Genomic DNA, 14,135 nt, shown 5'->3' with positions numbered 1-14,135 from the left:
GTTGTTTCCTCGCATGTGTTTTAGACTCCACTTGCCAAACAGTGGATCCAGACTTTTTTTGGTAGGTCCTCTTACACTAAAATTTGTCACCATGACTATTTGCAGTTAGTATGGCTCCATCAACTGTCATACTATCCTCTTTGGCAAGCCTCATACCTCTGCTCTCCATGCGAAACTCCAAGAAAGAGAGAAAGTCATTAAAAATCTATATATATCTGGGTACGCAGTTTCTCTTAGCCTTACCTACGTGTACGCACCCCAAGTTCACAATACCTACGTACTTGTATGCTCTGTCTGTAAAGCAATGGGTGCGTACTCCTGTAAAGGTCAAAAGGCGCAAGTTTCACTCCAAAAAAGTTACTTGTGGTCATTTCTAGAGCATTCTAGAAGCTTGTTTGACGTGTATGAAGCGCCTCCAGATGGTTCATGTATCCCTACCAAAGAGGAACTTATCCCATCAAGAGGGGAGCTATCCCATCCAAAGAGGGGCTTATACCATTGATGGTGGACCTGAATAACTTCCTCTGGAGCACTATAAATACAGGCATTGGGCCAAAGGGAGAGGAGGTTGAAAGCTGAACATTCCTAAGGGTAGATGCTGCTGGAATTAGGACTCCCTTGTAAAGATTGAGAGGAGAGATTCCCATCCTTTCCTAGCCGTATTTGAGAGTGGGTGAGCTGATCAAAGTAAAGGAAAACTCTTGTTGGACCCTAGGAGGGACTTGCACAACACCAAGGCTCAGGTTGTAATGGTTCCTTTTGTTTCCACTTAATGCAAATGAACTCATTTTTCTCAACAGATTGTTATTCATGATTTGTTTCATATACTCCTTGGTCTGTATGATGGATATGTATTGTTTTATGAGTTTATCAGGTGCTATTTAATCTTTTGGCTTGTTAGTGAATGCAGGTTTCGAAGAGAAGGAGGAGCTCATCCGGATCGGCGAGGCTGGACTACTACAAAGCGTTGGACTAAAGGTATGTTAAAATCGCCTGATTACTTGTATTCTCAATGCATGTTTAGAGAAAGGTAGTGTTTATTTGTCTTGTTTGTCACTAGAAAACTTTTGCTTCTAGGGAGTCGGTTGTGTCCGCACTATCGACTCTTTCTGCATGACAAAATGGCGACTCCACTGGGGAATCCATTGATGTGAATGTTTTTTTCCTTTGTATGAAATTTTGATCTGAGAAAAGTCATTTGTTTTCTGGTTTTTGGCTGTCTGACTGTGTATTTCGGTGGGCTAGCTTAGGGTTAAATTAGATTTTAGTTTTTCTTTGTTTTGCTAGAAGTACGCAGCCTCTGCATTGAGCACAGTGCGTACTTGTACGCACTTTCGCTTTGTGCACAGAGCGTACCCGCACCTGTGCAATCAGGTCGCTTGCGTACCCTGTCAAAATTAAGAAAATTTCAATTTTCTTCTTTTTGCCTTTTAGATTTTGTTTTTAATTTGTTTTTTCTGCCCAGATCCACTGGTTTTCTGCCATAAATCTTCACCTAAGCTTGTTTCGTCAGTGTCGAGAGTTTTAGTGAAATTCATAGAGTTTTTGCCTTAGGGTTTGATTTTTAATTGGTCCTGTAGTGACTTTGGCGTTAGAGGTTGTCAAACTTTGGATCTCCCTGGTTTTGTTCAGTCCTCTTAGGAGTCGGGCCTTTTATAGAATCTACCCTTGTGAGAAACCTACCTTTGTGTCTTCTCTTTGCGAATCTCGAAAAAGTTTGTTGATTGGACTTTGAATTTTATTCTTGAGAAAAAGAACAAAAGATTTTGATTTTTGTTTTTGACTGGTTTTTGGTTCTGCATTAACTAGTCCTTAGTTACATTTTGACTGAGTAAAACATCCAGGAATCATCTTTAGTAGGCTTTTGCCTCGTTAGATTTACATTTAGATTTATTTCTCTTAGTTTTGCTTTGAGTGAAATTGAGTTGATTTGATTGCCATAGATTTTTTAACTTTGATTTTTGTTAAAGTAAGTTTTACATGCTTTATTAATTAGAAAAAATACAAAAATATCTTTTGAAGGAAAGTTTGCTTGGGTAGCATTTGAGTCTTTGAAAGGAAAGGAATTTTCGTGAAGTGATTAGTGGTCATGTGTTGTATGTTTTGAAAAGATAAAGAGTTTGTTTCTTTGATTTTCATTGCCAAGAAAGTTGTCTTTATATCAATTTTGCATTCTCCAACTCTCTTAGCTAAGGAATTCATTGAAAAAGGAAAAATTAGTATAAATCATCCTAAGCGCATCTTTTTAGTGGATTCAGTTGAGTCTACACACCATCAGTTTCATCTCCACTACCTTTTGTCTTAAAGAAAAGCCATAAAATTAACGCTTAAAGTAAAATCAACTTAGTAACTTTTTATTTACTAGGGCTCTGAAACACCAATATAGATCAGGCTAGTGTCTTAGAGTAGGAGAGTAATTAACTCTCCAAGACAGCAAAACCAAACAAGTAGCTCATCTTGTGGTAGGATAAATCCAACTGTTTCATTTGTACTCTGGGAAAGCTCCTCTTAAAGGAGAAGCAAGAGACCGTGTCCGAACCAGTGAGGGGATCAATCCTCCTTCATGGGGAAAGACGCCAGATACGCACGTATTACAAACGGTAAACCTCAGATTATTGTCGAGGAGCCTGGGGTCACTTGTCGGTAAACCTTGGATTATTGTCAAGGAGCCAGCAAGGGGATTGAGCTTGTTACTTTGCCCTTGCATGCTATCGGGTCGTAGACTTTTCCCCCAGGTGCATTTGTTGTTGTTGGTAACCTTAGTGACCATTATCTTTAGGATTCTACCGAGGTGACAGTGGAGGGAAGATCCCACTGTACCTGGAGCAGACGTCGGCCAGACTCACTTGGATTTTTTGGGGGGTTCACTTCACTCGAGACGGTTAAAGTGGAGGAACTTGTGCCGGTCTATTCATTAAGCAGGTTGCCGGGGTAACTGTTCCGCCCACCACTTCTGTACTGAATTCGGCAATGTTGGGTTTCATCTCCAACTAGTGTTTTCGGTCCGGAAGGCTACTGTTTGTGTATGGTTTGACACCCTATATTCTTTAGGCGTGTGATTCAAATTTGTTTGGTTCTTTAGAGACTTTAGGTGGTTTGCTTTGAGATTTTACTTTGTTTGCGTGTGCAGTAGTTAAAAGTTTTTAACTGTGGCTGAATTACCGAGACAGTCCCGTAGACTTCGGGGCAAGTCTCCTGAGATTGTTACCGTGGCCGATTTGTTGAGGAAGTCCCGTAGATTGCGGGGCGAACCTCCTTAAGAGGTCCCGAGTCATTACGAAGGTTTGAAGGTCCTTGTAACTCCTAGTGGCAGTAAAGTAGGTTCACCTGAAGAAGGAGAATCATCGTTGGTAGTCCATCCAGATTACCAAGGTCTAGAAACAGGTTATAATCCCGAAGCAGTTGCGGTTTCCGAGCTTGCTGGTAGCTTTTCATCTACTAGTGATATAGGCGAAGAACCTGAAGTATCTGAACCTGTTACTCCAACTTCTAGTGCACCTGATTCACCTAGGGTAGAAAGAGTTATCACCGAAAATCTTCCTGCTGGTTTGATAGCTATTGAAGAACTTGCTCCAGAGGAAGAATTTGGCGTTTCTATCCTTGAAGATCAACCTACTATTGATCTAAGGGAGCGTGAATCCATATTTTACAGTCCTCCTAGAAGTACTACTTGGTACCTTTCGCTAACCAATTATTTAGACAACTCAGGGATAAGTTTTTCTCCACCTCGTACTCCTTTTCCACCTGGAGGTATTTATACTCCTGTAAATATGTCTGGTCAGTCGTCCATGTTCACTCAATCTCCTGAATCTTTCTTGTATGGCGGTCCTTCTGTTCCCTCTGGGTATCAGTCACTTTCTGGTACTTTTGCGGGAGCATCTCCTCAACCCATTGAACATGGGTTATTAGCTGGAAACAATGGTAATAAACCGTTGGGTGTAGGAGACATTTACATGATGTCAGGTTCAGTTCCCGGTTCTCAACCTCAAGGTGGCCAATTACCACCTGGGGGCAGCCTCAAATTAACGCCTGGGGGGCAACCTCAAGGTACACAAGTTGCGTCTGGGGGGCAACCTCAAGGACAGTATGTACCCATAGTACAATACATTCCTCAAGGTCAACCCCAGCCTCAATATGTACCCCAAGGTCAACCTCAGTATCAATTCGTAGCTCAAGGTCAACCCCAGTATCAGTATTTACCTCAAGGTTATCAACCTCAAGGTCAATACTCGAGTCAAGGTTATCAACCACCTCAAGGTCAATCTTATGTTCAAGGTACGGGAAATGTACCTTTCAGTTATCAATCCTACCCTCAATCCGGTTATGGATCTCAATATCCTCAACCTGTCATGGGTCAATACCCCGGAATGAACATAGTGTGGGATCCATCACAAGTTCAACAGGTATTACAGCCAAGCATACAGTTGTCATCTCAAGCTGGACAACCCTTAGTTGCTGGTCCATCCCAGCAACCAGTCCAGTCTAATGTTCAAACTTCTGTACCTTTGGTAGTTACTCAGTCGCCAATTGCACCTAGCACTCCATCTCAAACGACTGCTGCAACTACCGCAACATCTGCTCCTTCCACCACACTTGCTTCTGGAGTATCGACAGCTCCGGTTTCTACTGTCTCTGCAACTACTCCTTAGACATCTTTACCATTTTCTGGATCTACGATTCAAACTATGGTTCAGATGCCTGTAGGACAACCTGGTTTAAGTACGGTTGTCACTAGTCAACCACAATTCACTTATCAACTGTACCAGGGACAGTACCAATACTGGCCTGCTGTCCAACAGCCAGTTTACCAGTATCAACCGTATCCTGGGTACACTTATCAACAACCTCAGCAACCCCAGTACGGTCCGGTTAATCCTGGTTTTCCAGGAGGATATAATATCCCGAATGCGATTCCTATTCCAAGTTATCCTGGATATCCTCCTCCTGGGACTGGCCTTGTGACCCAGAGTTTTAGGGACCCTAATCGGCAATTACTGTTTATCGCAACTTTGGATTTACCAGACTTGTCGCGCCTAACGAACGATCCAATAAATTATCTTCCGTTCTGGCCGTCAATGCCAAATAAGTTGCCCAGTGATATACCCAAGTTCGAAGGTAAGTCTGGAGAGGATCCGTCCAATCATGTGATGACTTACCACCTCTGGTGTGCTTCAAATTCCATCTCGGATGATTCGATCCGCTTACGTCTCTTCCAGCGTACGCTCATTGGTCTCGCGGCCAAGTGGTACATTGAGTTACCACGGGCCTCTTTTTACAATTTTAGTCAGTTAGCTACCTCGTTCCTAACTCATTTTCAGTTGCCGGTCAGATATGATAATGGTACGGAACTACTAACTTCACTAAAACAGTCGACGTCCACTTATATTTCCGATCATATCCATGAATGGAGACGTCGACGGCGATTAGTGAAAGTTTTTATCCCGGACCAAATCTTAGCTGAATGGTTTGTTAAATCATTATTACCGAAGATTACTGAAGATGTAGCTAAGGCCGAAGTAGTTACTGAGGAGCAAGTAATTGCTCAAGCGCAGTACCTTGACTTAGTTTACACTCAGTCAGGTACGTTACATGAAAAGATCCCAGATCTTCCAAAGTCAAATCAAATCGCTGCTGCTCCTTCGGGATCTCATGCTGCTGATGGCATGATTGGTTCGGTAAATACTAAAAGCAAGAAGAAATCTTCAAAGAATTCTTCGCCCATGATAACCTTACCAGATTCCCCGACAGGAGAGTCTTCTCCTGAAATTTCTGCCGATATTCACGCTGTAGAGTCATCTACGGCTAAATCAAAAAACGGTGGGAAGAAGAAAGGTAAGAAGAAGAATAAAGCAGACAAGACTCCAAAGGAGAAAACAAAAAAGTCGGAAACCAATGACGAAAAGCGCGAACCTCGATATCCTTGTCTAATTTGTGAAGAGGATCATTTTACAAGAGATTACCCCCATCAGGCCGAGGTTGTGAAAATCGTCAAGGGTTCCTCAACTCCTGCTGTTTTGAAAGATCCATTTCCAAAGCAGGAGAGTAAGATGATAGGTTCTTCCTCGAGTGCCACTGAAGAACCCATATTGATGATGTCTCATGTAAGGATTGCGACTCGATCGCAAGATTATGGTAGTAAAAGTCCTGTTGATGGATCGAAAGAAGCAGAATCTTCTCATTCAAATCCATCAACCTCAGCTCCCGGTTCCGATCCACTACAGATCGAGAAACCTAACCCTGACTTAGTAATAAAACCGCCCGCCAAGGGTGTACTTCGAAGGTCTGCTTTCAATCCACATGCGAGAGTAGCCCAGAATTACAATATGTTGAGGATTTAGCTGTTTCACCCTCAGCAATGTCGGCTTTAGAAGTGCTGCAATCATGCCCAACACAACGAAAATTACTTTTGTCGGCTATAGGGGCTGTTGATGTTCAGGAACCGAACCTAATAATCTTTGATCTACAAAATAGTACACCGCGTTTGCCTCATCAGATGGCTTTCCAGATCCCAGCGATAGTAAAAAACATGCCTATTCATCGGACTGTAATTGATGAGGGAGCTTCCACGTGTATTATGTCTATACAGTGTTGGAGATCGCTTGGTTCTCCTTCACTAAATCAATCCCCGACAATTCTTAAGGCCTTTGATGGCCGTGGGTTCCATCCGTTTGGAATTCTACAGGATTTGCCTATAGGGGTTGAAGGAAAAACCGTTAGTCTAGATGTGGAGGTGGTTGATGCCCCTCTGGACTACAACCTTCTTTTGGGTCGAAGTTGGTCTTACGCTATGACAGCGGTCGTTTCATCGGTCTTCAGAGTAATAAACTTTCCACGTAATGGCAAGATCTTAACCAGAGACCAGCTGGCTTACTTTTCATCCGACCCAGCCTCTTCAGAGAGTATCCAGCATGTCGGTAAAACGACTATCCCTTATAAGGATGTTGGCGTAGGATTAGTTAAAGATGCCGGTTTACTGGGAACTTTTCCTTTTCCTCCAATCAACGCCGTGTCTTCATTTGCATCTATTCATATGATTACTTCAGACACTATTATTTATGACGATCCTTGGATCGTTCCTTCTGAATCTGAGATAGACTCATTTGGTGATGCAATGCCTTTGAGTCCATATGAAATTGCTTATGAAGCCGTGCAGTCTTTTTCCGACCCAAGTTCAACCCAAATCGACCAAATGAATGTGGTCCGTGAGGAATCCCTTTTCGCGTCAACCTCGGAGTTAATAACGTTTCCCGAAGTTGTGTCATCTGACGAACAACTTTGTGAAGTCCTGTGTGTAGACGATTTACCATGGGAAGATCTCCATCATAGATCTTCGTTTTTACCTGAGGATGATCGTTTTGAAAACGATTTCTCATCAATCTTTACAGCTGAATATGTCAAAGACGCTCAGAGTCCAATGAAATATCCTGATTCAGAGCTGAACTTGGGAAACATTTCTCGTACTATTCCCCTTGACATTTCAGTGAAGTCCGGAATTGTTGAACACATTCATATAGGTGCCTCGTGTTCAAATGACGAATTCAAACATACAAGGCCCTATTTCAAGAATCCCGCGACGTGTTTGCCTGGTCTTATGAAGAAATGCCAGGAATTGATCCTACCATTGTTGTCCATGAAATCAAGACTTACCCGGACGCTAAACCCGTTCGGCAACGTTTGCGTCAGATTCACCCACGAAAAGTGGTTGCGATTAAAGCAGAAGTTGAGAAGCTGTTGAAAGCAGGTTTCATTTATCCGATCCCGTTAACGGATTGGGTATCGAATATTGTTCCGGTTAACAAAAAGCAGGGAACAATAAGAATATGTATCGACTATAGGGATATCAATCGTGCTTGTCCCAAGGATAACTATCCAACGCCCTATATCGATCAAATAATTGATGATTGTGCTGACAGTGAAATATTTTCCTTTATGGATGGTTTTTCCGGTTACAACCAAATCAATATTCTACCTGCCGATCAACCAAAAACGGCTTTCATTTGTCCATGGGGGACATTTGCTTATTGCAAATTACCTTTTGGGCTTAAGAATGCCGGAGCCACTTTTCAAAGGGCGATGTCTTATGCATTTCATGACATCAAGCACATTGTGCAACCATATCTCAATGATTTGCCCGCTCACTCCTTACGAGCAATTTTTATGAGGTGTAGGCATTATCGTATACGGTTGAACCCACACAAATGTGTCTTCTACATAGAAGTGGGACGATTGCTGGGATTTGTAGTTTCAAAAGCCGGCATTCGCGTCGATCCCTCGAAGGTAGAAGCTATCATCAAATTGCCTCCTCCTTCGAGTTTGTGCCAACTCCAAAGTTTGCAGGGGAAAGCAAACTTTTTACGCCGATTCATTCCTAACTACGCCGAGATTACCAAGGGTTTTAACCGGTTGTTGAAACAAAATGCTCAATTTTCTTGGGATGAGATAGCTCAGAAATCTTTTGATGCGCTAAAGCACGCGTTGACCCATGCACCGTTGCTGCATCCTCCCAACTACAACCAGGATTACTTTTTGTACCTCGCCGCCGCTCATTCCACCATTGGAATGGTCTTAGTACAGGAAGACGAATTCAGAACGGAACATGTGATCTATTATCTTAGTCGGACGTTAAATCCCACTGAGCTCAAATATTCACATGTGGAGAAATTGGCCTTGGCAGCCGTTCAAGCTGTCCAACGTTTTCGTCACTACATTCTTCTCCGTAAAACTACAATTATTTCGAATTGCAACCCTATGATCTACATTTTAACTAAACAATTGCTAGGGGGAAAGTACTCTAGATGGATCGTTATCCTACAAGAGTTCGACTTGGAATTTGAAAAGTCTAAGTCTAAGAAATCTTTAGTTTTTGCGGAATTAATGTGTGATTTCCCGCGTGCTGACACGGAAACTGTGGCAGAGGAACCAATTGCAGACGAATCTCTATTTCTCATCAGCACTTTAGATCCATGGTATGGAGATATAATTGTCTATCTCCAAACCCAATCTTTTCGGCCCGAACTTTCAAAGTCGGAACGTCGAAAAATTCGATTCCAGTCCTAACAGTACAAAATTATTGGAGATACTCTTTATCGTCGTGGGGTGGACTTGGTTTTTCGTCGTTGCTTAACTCATGAGGAAGCTGAAAGGGTTTTGAATGACTGTCATTCTGGAGCGTGTGGCGGTCATATGTCTGGGTATGCCACAGCCCAGAAGGTGTTGCGTGCTGGCTACTTCTTGCCGTCCATGTTTAAAGATTGTATCATTGCGGTCCGAAAATGCCACAACTGTCAAGTGTTTGATCGCAAGATGCGCGCACCACCTGCTCCTCTCCACCCTATAATTGCCGTTGGTCCTTTTGCTAAATGGGGTATCGATTTTATTACATGTAACCCTCACTCGGCCGGGGGGCATGCGTATATCATCCTTGCGGTTGATTATTTCACTAAGTGGACCGAGGCGATGCCTACATTCGAGGCAGACGGCAAGACAGCTGCGATTTTCGTATTCAATCACATTATTGCTAGGTTTGGTGTCCCACAAGCGATAATCATTGACCATGGGTGCCATTTTCGAAACATTATGATGACAGAACTTACAGGCCAGCTTGGTTTGCGTCACGATAGTTCAACGCCTTATTATCCACAAGCCAATGGCCTGGTTGAGTCTATCAACAAAGTTTTAGTTATCATGATCTGACGAATCATTGGTATTCATCGGTCGAATTGGCACAACATGTTATTTTCCACGCTTTGGGCGTACCGAACCTCAGTGAAAACATCAACAGGGTTCACTCCTTTCCAACTAGTTTATGGTTTGGAAGCAGTGTTGCCCATTGAATGCAAAATCCCGTCACTTCAAATGGCTGTCCAATTACTTCCAGCTACTTCCGAAGAAGAAAAGCGTCTATTATACTTAGCTCAATTAGATGAGACTCGACGTGATGCTGCTTTAGCAATCGAGACTCACGCAAAAAGAATGAAAGCTCAGTATGATCGCAACGTGACCCCTCGTAATTTTTCGGAAGGAGACCTAGTGCTATTATATGATCAAGCTAACGATAAATTAGGTGCTGGAAAATTCGTTCCTATGTGGCATGGGCCCTACATTGTCAAGCGAAAGCTAGCAAAAGGGGCCTATGAGCTGGTAGATTTTGATGGGGACTCTTTGGGTAAGCCCAGAAATGGACTTTACCTAAAGAGGTATTATGCTTAAATGATGGGTATGGAGATTTAGTTAGGTTAGTTTTTCTTTCTAGCTAGTGTGTTTGTTAGTATAGACAGTGTGCTTAGCTTAGAGAGTGTGTTTTAGTCGTTATTCTGGCTTATCTTGGTTTTACTCTTGATATTGCAGATGTCGACGTCTCTCCAAACGTACATTGGATTCGCTGATGGTGCTTGTCGTAGTACATGGAATATCTCTTCCGCAGCTTGGGTTATCTATTCGCCCTCTGACGAGTTAGTTTCTATGCATGGGGTGAGCCTCGGTCAAACAACAAACAACATTGCAGAATACAGTGCAGTGATTGAGTTATTATTTGAATCTATTTCATTTGGGATTCAGAGTTTGATAGTGAGGTTAGATTCTGAACTCGTTGTATTACAGCTTAATAGAGTATATGCCATTAGAAATCTAGTGTTATTAAGGTTATTTTTGAGAGTGCGCCTCTTGGAACGTGAATTTGATTACATTGAATATCAGCATATTCCAAGGTCATTAAATACATTAGCAGATGCAATTGCTTCTCGAATGTTAGACAGACATTTGCGATAATCATACATGTAAATTTAAAAACATTTTATCATACATGTTTAACAAGATAAGCCGGTAATAATAATATATATAGATAGGAGTGTGTCAAAATATACATCGTCTTCGATCATAGGTTGAAAAACACCTTATGATCGGCAAAAATGATAAGTACAAAAAACCAAAATGTCACATGTGTCTACAAAAAGTGACTAGCCAATCACTGGTGGTGCTCTCTATACGAGACAACTGCCCGCGCTACCCTACACAGGAACCTCTTGAAAGGTCCTGGGACTGCGACCACATAGCGCTGAAGTCGGATAGGAATATCGTCTATAGTCGTCTCTGGTATGTCTGCCGTAAGACGCTCTAGGTCCTGTTCCAACTCGGCTAAGGTCTCTGCGGCCGCATCCTGTGGGGCCGGTGCTGGTGCAACTGGTACTCTTCTCTCGAATGGCCAGAGATTGGCCGGACGCTGTGGACCTACATCTGCATTTTGAAAATTGTCACTGTCAGTTTTGAGACGATATAAAAACAAAAAAAAAAGGTAAATAATTTAAAAACTTGTGAAAAATGAAGTACCTCTGTCGTCCCATTGTTCTCCCTGTGGAAGAACCATGTCCGGATCACCGTGAAAATCTACTCCGGCATAAGGAAAATCCTGGATCGCAAAGACCTGGTCCTCCAACCAGTGAAAGTAACCCGCAGGAAATCGGACAACTCCCGCTCCCTCATCAGGATGCCGGGCCATCACCGCAACCCATCGCATCAACTTTGGCTCCCGAGGAGGCCCAACTACAATGGTGAGATGCTGCGGGATCAGCATCGGAACTCTCTCTAGGGCAAAGCTCACAACTAAAGGCCCATACCCAAAGGTCTTTAATTGCCCGTTCTTTGCCCTAGTCAGTTGGCCTTTCATATTGGCCAACACAGCATCACACCAGTTGAAAATGGTGCCTCGATAGCAATCAATCGCCATCCGCATTTGGGACCCGGTGGCAATATGCAAAGCGGCTGCACCGCAGAGTCTGGTAACTGTAAAGGCAATTACCATAAGTTCAGGCAGGGATATGTATTTGATTTCTATCCCTTTCTCCTGGTGCTGATTATTGCACCACTCTAGCCGGAGACTAGCAAGGGATTGGCCACCCGACCTAGTCCCGAACAGAGTCAGTTGCTCGCCCCTATTAGGCAAACCAGTGAGAAAATATATGTCGGAGGGCTCTATCTCGAGCTGGTGCCCTCCGATGTAAAAAAATTGATCCTGAATGTTCACCTTTCAACCAGCCATTCTAAGAATCGCACCTGGGCCCTCATGCCAGGTATGGCCCAGTATTTGTAGAGACCGCATGCCTTCAAAGCATCAATGGAAGGTTGATGATCTATTGCAGCCAAATCGACATCTTCGTGTTCTCTTTCACGCCAATCAAGCATGGTGGGCAATCTACACACCAGAAAACATTCATTAGAATTCATTAAATCAAAAATTAATGGTTTAGTTTTGAGATTTGGGGTTTTAAATTTACTTTGCGTGGAGTACGCACCCCGCTTTCAGAAAACAGAGCGTGGGTACGCAGTTGTTCTAAAGGTAGGCTGCGTACTCCTGCCATTTTCCCATTAACGAAAATGTCGGGGTACGCAGGTCGCCCATGGGGCACCTGCGTACCCCGAAAAGCAGATCTTGAAACCCCAAAGCCCCCAAAAAATCAAACTAGGGCTTAAAATGAAATTCTAAATGGACAAAAACAAAGAGGAGGATGTTGTGAAATACCTGAAAGAGACGGCGCTCGATTCCGACGGTCGGATTCTCCGCAAAGTCCACGGGAAGTTTCTTGCCAAAAGCCCTTTTCTCTCCCTCAACAGTAAAATGGTAAAAATGACATGGTAAAAGGTCTTTTTATAGGTTTTTTGGATAAATGAATGCTAAGTTTGTTTATTTTTCACCATGGAAGGATATTTCTCAATGCATTTTTGCTTATCTTAAACAGGTATGAGTAATGTGTCGTTTTTGTGCAGGACAAAAGGACTTTCAGGGAAAATTATCATTTTTCACGAACCAAAACATCAGAGTCATCTTTTAAGCCCTTTTCTGACTCCTAAAACATGAAAATATTGCCAAGCGTTTCTTTTACACTCGTTAAAACGGAATTAAAAGACGGTCCCCTTATAGCCCTTTTCTGACCGTAAAAACAGGAAAAGATTGCCGGGTTTTTGTCGTTTCAAACTCGAGACTGGAAATAAAACGACGTGTCCTTGATCACTTTTTACTTTTCAGGTCAGAGGCACTAACCATGAAAGTACTCCTTGGTCGCAAGACTAAGCGGTTCTCTCAAGTATTATTTTATACTTTTTCGGGCTTGGGAGACACAACTTTACGAAAAAGTTCAATCTGGAGTCTTCTTAAGTTTTTTCAGACTCTCTAAAAATGAAAAACGCCGAGTTTCTCCTATACTGGACTCGTTAAAATTTCACAGTAAAGGACCTGTTCGATTACAAACAGGAACGGACCACTCCTTCTTAGGGTTCGAATCAAAACTAAGTTGGACTCATCCGAAGGATGAGCTTATAATCAAGCATATGTTATCCTCCTCAAGCATGTAAAAAATAAAGAGGTACTTGCCAGAAATGGTGGGGGAAAAGAGAGAAAAATGAGCCCATTTGTTATCCTTTGTCTCAGAAGAAGCCTTATTACCGCTCTTGAACACGACACTTTGCATTCACCTGGGTTGGGAAATCCTTTGCCTCACAGTTGATCAAACCACATTGAAAGTTTTCAGCCGGGTATTAACTTTGGGTCAAATGTCACCAAGCCATCTGTCGTGTCGTTATGTGTTCAAGAGGTCTCTGCAATAAACATTCATCTGCAAAATACCCGTCATCCATCTTGACCATCCCTGAGTCAGTCCTTACAGCTACATTTCTTCAACTTGATCTATGATTTCGTGTTGTGGGCTTGCCTGCAATGGGTCGCTTTCTATCGACATCAGCACATTATCTAGAAAGAGGACCTAGGAATCGTCAGTACCTTGAAGTCTGCATGCATCAATGGCAGGTCTCTCGCCTTTGACGACAGTTTACATCATTGACTTTCGATCGAAGGATTCCGTGAAATGTTCGACATCAACTCATTCATTCACATCTCATGGATTGTACTGGGTACTTTGAGAACCATTGACATCACTGGTGGTCTCTCTCACGCTCGTTAACAGTTTACATCATTGACTGGTAATCAAGTGGTTTCTACCATGTTCAACATCAACTCATTTATTCGCATGGATAGAATCGTACCTGTTCGGGAAATAGAAATGAAGACCCTGGATCTAGTTTCCACCATCCAGGCTGCGAGGAGTTTTGTATTCATTATATAGTAGACCAACTATAAACAGATGGCT

Source organism: Pinus tabuliformis, chromosome 2_2, assembly GCF_031772625.1.
Source record: "Pinus tabuliformis cultivar Carrire ecotype Pingquan chromosome 2_2, CPIR1, whole genome shotgun sequence".
NCBI lineage: Eukaryota > Viridiplantae > Streptophyta > Pinopsida > Pinales > Pinaceae > Pinus > Pinus tabuliformis.
Note: the sequence above shows the minus strand (reverse complement) of the source record.